Below are 6,300 nucleotides of genomic sequence, written 5' to 3'. Positions count from 1 at the left end.
ATGGGACCAACCTGTATTAAGGATATCGATGATGTAACCTTGCTAACCCCTTGGTCAACATGGAGGGTCATGTTATAATACTAATGGTAGCTATGTATGTGATTGTGCTACTGGTTACTCAGGAAGTAACTGTCAAACGAACATCGATGATTGTCAGATGTCTCCTTGTTGGCACAATGCTACATGCATTGATGGAGTGGCTAATTACACATGCAACTGTGTTCCTGGTTTATACTGGAAAGAATTGCGAATTAGACATTAATGAATGTGAATCAAATCCATGTCAAAATGGAGGGGTTACTTGTATAGATGAGATTAATAAATACACTTGTAACTGTACTTGTGGTTATACGGGACCAACCTGTATTGAGGATATGATGAATGTAACCAAACTAACCCATGTCAACATGGAGGATCTTGTTAGATAATACTAATGGGTAGCTATGTATGTGATTGTGCCACTGGTTACACAGGAAATGAACTGTCAAACGAACATTGATGATTGTCAAAACGTCTCCTTGTTGGCAACAATGCTACAATGTATTGATGGAGTGGCTATTACAACATGCAACTGTCTTTCCTGGTTATACTGGAAAGAATTGTGAAAGAGACATTAATGAATGTGAATCAAATCCATGTCAAAATGGAGGTACTTGTATAGATGAGATTAATAAATACACTTGTAACTGTACTGGTGGTTACATGGGACCAACCTGTATTGAGGATATTGATGAATGTAAACTTACCAAACCCATGTCAACATGGAGGTTCTTGTTATAATACTAATGGTAGCTATGTATTGTGATGTGCCCACTGGTACACAGGAAGTGTCTGTCAAATGAACCATTGATGATTGTCAAACGCTCCTTGTTGGCACAATGCTACATGCATTGATGGAGTGGCTAATTACACATGCAACTGTGTTCCTGGTTATACTGGAAAGAATTGTAAAAGAAACATTAATGAATGGAATCAAATCCATGTCAAAATGGAGGTACTTGTATAGATGAAGATTAATAAATACACTTGTAACTGTACTGGTGGTTATATGGGACCACCTGTATTGAGGACATATTGATGAATGTAACCAAACTAAAACCCATGTCAACATGGAGGATCTTGTTATAATACTAATGGTAGCTATGTATGTGATTGTGCTACTGGTTACTCAGGAAGTAACTGTCAAATGAACATTGATGATTGTCAGATGTCTCCCTTGTGGCACAATGCTACATGCATTGATGGAGTGGCTAATTACACATGCAACGTGTTCCTGGTTATACTGGAAAAATTGTGAAAGAGACTTTAATGAATGTGAATCGAATCCGTGTCAAAATGGAGGTACTTGTATAGATGAGATTAATAAATAACACTTGTACTGTACTGGTGGGTATATGGGACCAACCTGTATTGAGGATATCGATGAATGTAACCTTACCAACCCATGTCAACATGGAGGATCTTGTTATAATACTAATGGTAGCTAATGGTAGCTATGTATGTGATTGTGTACTGGTTACACAGGAAATGACTGTCAAAAAGAAAATGAACATTGATGATTGTCAGATGTCTCCTTGTTGGCACAATGCTACATGCATTGAATGGAGTGGCTAATTACACATGCAACTGTTTTTGTTTAATACTGGTTATACTGGAAAGAACATTGCGAATTAGACATTAATGAATGTGAATCAAATCCATGTCAAAATGGAGGTACTTATTGTATTGATGAGATTAATAAAATACACTTGTAACTGTACTGGTGGGTATATGGGACCACACCTGTATCATGGATATCGATGAATGTAACCTTACCAACCCATGTCAACATGGGGTTCTTGTTATATATACTAATGGTAGCTATGTATGTGATTGTGCTACTGGTTACACAGGAAATGACTGTCAAATGAACATTGATGATTGTCAAAACGTCTCCTTGTTGGCACAATGCTACATGCATTGATGGAGTGGCTAATTACACATGCAACTGTCTTCCTGGTTATACTGGAAAGAATTGTGAAAGAACATTAATGAATGTTGAATCAAATCCATGTCAAAATGGAGGTACTTGTATAGATGAGGTGAATAAATACACTTGTAATTGTACTGGTGGTTATACGGGACCCGACCTGTATCATGGATATCGATGAATGTAAATACCAAACTAACCCATGTCAACATGGAGGATCTTGTTATAATACTAATGGTAGTCTATGTATGTGATTGTGGCTACTGGTTTACACAGGAAATGACTGTCAAAATGAACATTGATGATTGTCAGATTCTCCTTGTTGGACAATTGCTACATGCATTGAGTGGAGTGGCTAATTACACATGCAACTGTGTTCCTGGTTATACTGGAAAGAATTGTGAAAGAAACATTAATGAATGTGATCAAAATCCATGTCGAAATGGAGGTACTTGTATAGATGAAGTTAATAAATACACTTGTAATTGTACTGGTGGTTTTTCACGGGGACAACCTGTATCATGGATATCGATGAATGTAACCAAACTAACCAATGTCAACATGGAGGATCTTGTTATAATACTAATGGTAGCTATGTATGTATTGGTGCTACTGGTTACACAGGAAATGACTGTCAAATGAACATTGATGATTGTCAGATGTCTCCTTGTGGCACAATGCCTACATGCATTGGAGGGAGTGGCTAATTACACATGCACTGTCTTCCTGGTTATTTACTGGAAAGAATTGTGAAAGAGACATTAATGAATGGGATCAAATCCATGTCAAAATGGAAGGTACTTTGTATAGATGTGTTAATAAATACACTTGTAACTGTACTGGTGGTTACAATGGTACTGATTGTGAATTTAGACATTGATGAGTGCAGTACAGGTAGTAATCCTTCTTCCAATGGAGGAAATTGTCGGAATAATCCTGGTGGATTCAATTGTTCATGTCAAGGTAGTTGGAAAGGTGACACATGTGAAACTTGTGTAATAAGTGATTGTTCTCAACCAATGTGTAATGGCCATCTGCTAACCTGCCTACAGTGTAATGCTGACTTCTCCTTAGTCAATGGACAATGTAGTAAGTTACAATAGAATACATCTAAGGTACATCTTCACCTTATTAGGAGTGGTTTATGTGACCTTTTTTAAAAGTATGCCCTTTAATATCTGAACAATAGTGAAACTCTAATGTCTAAATGTCTTAGTTTTCTCTTGCATTAATATTATTAGTTTACCACCTGCTCATACTCTAATGAAGTTGTCATTTTTCCTTTGTAGTTTCTTGGTAACATTAAAAGATTGTATACTTTGTATCACAAAGGATGTGTGTAGCACCATGTAACAATAGCTATGATCTTAATGACAGGTGGGACTTTATGTACTCCGCCAGTTTTTACACTACCTCCTCCGCCTGAACCACTAGGAGATAATACGATCATCACTCAATTATACAGGGGCATTGTCGGTAGGACTGTCTGGTTGTCTGTCTGTTGATCCATTCTTTCTTGTATGGTATTATAATTGGGTTTATTGTTCTACTAGTTACTATAGCAATAATTATTGTAATAATATCAGTGGTGTTGTACTTGGAAAAATTAACAGTGAAAATACAATGTCAGCCACCAAAGCTGGACGACAAAGAGTTAAGTCACAGAAGTACGTACTGTAAGGTGTTTTATCACCTCTCTCTCTTTCTCTCTCTCTCTCCCGGCCCACTCTTTCCTCATCATAGTATTAGCTCAAATAAGGTTCCAATATTTAATTTGTATCTTAAATATATCTTCTAGTACCAATTTTAAAATAGCCTGTATTTCATATTATTTTGGTTTTGTATGAATCATTTTTACATCATGTGACACTAAATCATTTTAATAATTTAATTTATACTTAACAACTTATAATTATTACAAAATTGTATTAAGCATGACATTTGTAGTATATTAAAAATATAGTTATTAGTGGTACCATAAATCCAACTTGAAAAAGTCACTACCATACTAAAATTGACTGGCACCAGGTGAAGCCACGCCTATTTTCCCTACCCTATCTCAATTGGTATAGTCTATTTTCTAACACAGCTATTAGGCTATCCAAATTTTTAACCCCTTCTTTTAAGTTTTATTGCATTCTCTTATGTAAGCAGACGTTACATGTTGTGGATTGATCATGTTTAGGTAAGGATTTTATTTGTCGTAACATAAAAAGAGACAATGACACTGTAATCCTTAGTAATACAAAATTAATACAATAAAACAAATATTTGACACAAGCAGACAATAACTATACTATTAGTGTCGCACGCTCAGTATTACGAAGTAGTTATCAAATATTGTTTTGGAATATATTACATGTAAGGTACCTCAAGACTATCAAACTATTTGTCTGAATCTGTCTACACAGAACTTAATGCACAAAATAAATCTAAATTTATTAAAAAAAAACCTTGTGTTGCCCAAACGATCCCTCCCTCCTCACTCACCCACCTCAGGCTTCCACTTAGGCCCAGGATTCCCTGCTATGGCTGGGACCGCCGTCTTCGGCTTGGTAACCCTCGTCCGTAGATGAGGTAATCCTAGCTGGAGCATCGCTCTAACTTCAACCAGCCGTACGGGATTCGAGCTCTTAGGGATGTCGACTCAGTCATCGTAAGCAGAAACCGGGTCCCACAAATACAAACACAAAAAAAAATTAATCAAACTAAGTTATATTTTTAATGGCCAAGAATAAAACTAGTCCTACTAAGCAAACTAGAATAAACACAACTAATTGTAATATTTATCATATTTTAATTTATGGGCTAAAAAAATAAAACAGCACAATAAATATATCTATCATTGCTCCTCTAGACAACACAGCTTCATATTTATGAATGTTAGCATGACTAAAAATTAATGTAGATGATATGTATCACGTGATCCATTAATACTAATCCTCAATTATTACTTGATAATAAAAAATTTTATTAACGAGTAATAACGAAGGAACTTCCTTCTAGAAAGGGCATTCATAGACATAGTGACAGTGCTGCAGTAAGTAATGACCTTGCAGTATTAACTGACCAGCGCTGTCTTAAACTAAACTACTGTTACTTGAGGAAAGAGAATCTCTGATAAACAGGTTAGTATAGACTGTAAACTCATTTCTTAACTTACCTCTGACAAAATGAACACTGTATCATAAGAAGCTAGCCACTCTACTATCATGCTTCAATATTTTCATATATTTTTCCCTCTCTCTCTTTAGTAGTAAATTTAAAAAAATGATTAACTACATCTTCCTTCTTATCCTCTCACTTGTTGCCATGACAACAAGTCAATGCAGTAACTTTACACTGTCTGATGCCACAGGTGCTCTTAATGACATATTACCACTTGGAGATGGAAACCCAAAATAATGTTAATATATTAAATTGGCATGTTGATTGTCTGGCAACCTCATCTACTCAAAACCAATACACATGGATCACCTTTACTGCTCAATTCACTAATAAAGGAGCAACACAAAGGGGTCAAACTGTTGTTCCTTGTTCAAATGGTGTATGGAATGTTAATAGTAATTTTGGCCATTATGATGGTGTCTCAGTTATGAAATATAACCAGCTGTTTTCTAATCTAACAAGGACTGATTGTTATCGTTGTTCTACATTTGATCCTACTGATTCCTTGACTCTTTGTGCTGGTAAGAGGTTTTGAGTGATGGAAGGATAAGAATTTAATGGTTTACTTGGGATGGTGTTGAACAGTAGAATGATATATAATGTAGAAATGAATAAAGTGTCTACATTTAAAGGATGTTATAAACAATTTGTCATTTACAAGTCACCAACACCTGTACTAATTTATATAGTGAATTGTACATTTCCTACCTCCACTAAGAAAAGGACAGACTACAAAAAGATTGTCAGTTCCTTTTGTTGTGGCTGTTAAAAATTTTCATACCAAATATTATAATATTAGTATTACTGTAGACTGTTATGGTGTCCACAATATAATAACCATTGGTCATATTTCTTTTCCTTTATCTTAGAGTGTCATTCCAGCTGCAATCAAGGAGCTATGCAGTGTACAAGTGAACATGCAGCTGGTTGTTGTAATTATTATGATAATAACAACTGTGTGGTACAATGTGGTAGCAATAAACATCCTGATGACAACTTTAACTGTGTTTGTGATATGTTTTATAATGGATCTCAATGTGATAGTAAGTGATGGATGGAAAGATAGAAGAACAGATAAATAATTAGACTGATGAATTGACAAGTAGATGGATGGACAAACAGATCAGAATGATTAGAGTAACATTGATGCTCTGATCTGTATT

General features: G+C 35.4%; 1 pseudogene; it reads left to right on the top strand.

Moving 5' to 3' along the window:
• Positions 1–1,620: 1,620 nt before the first annotated feature.
• Positions 1,621–2,676, top strand: LOC121391929 (annotated as a pseudogene).
• The last annotated feature ends 3,624 nt before the right edge of the window (positions 2,677–6,300 follow it).

This window comes from Gigantopelta aegis, unplaced genomic scaffold (genome assembly GCF_016097555.1).
Source record: "Gigantopelta aegis isolate Gae_Host unplaced genomic scaffold, Gae_host_genome ctg3124_pilon_pilon, whole genome shotgun sequence".
NCBI lineage: Eukaryota > Metazoa > Mollusca > Gastropoda > Neomphalida > Peltospiridae > Gigantopelta > Gigantopelta aegis.
The sequence above is the reverse complement of the archived record's forward strand: the minus strand, read 5'-3'. Positions and strand labels throughout refer to the sequence as shown.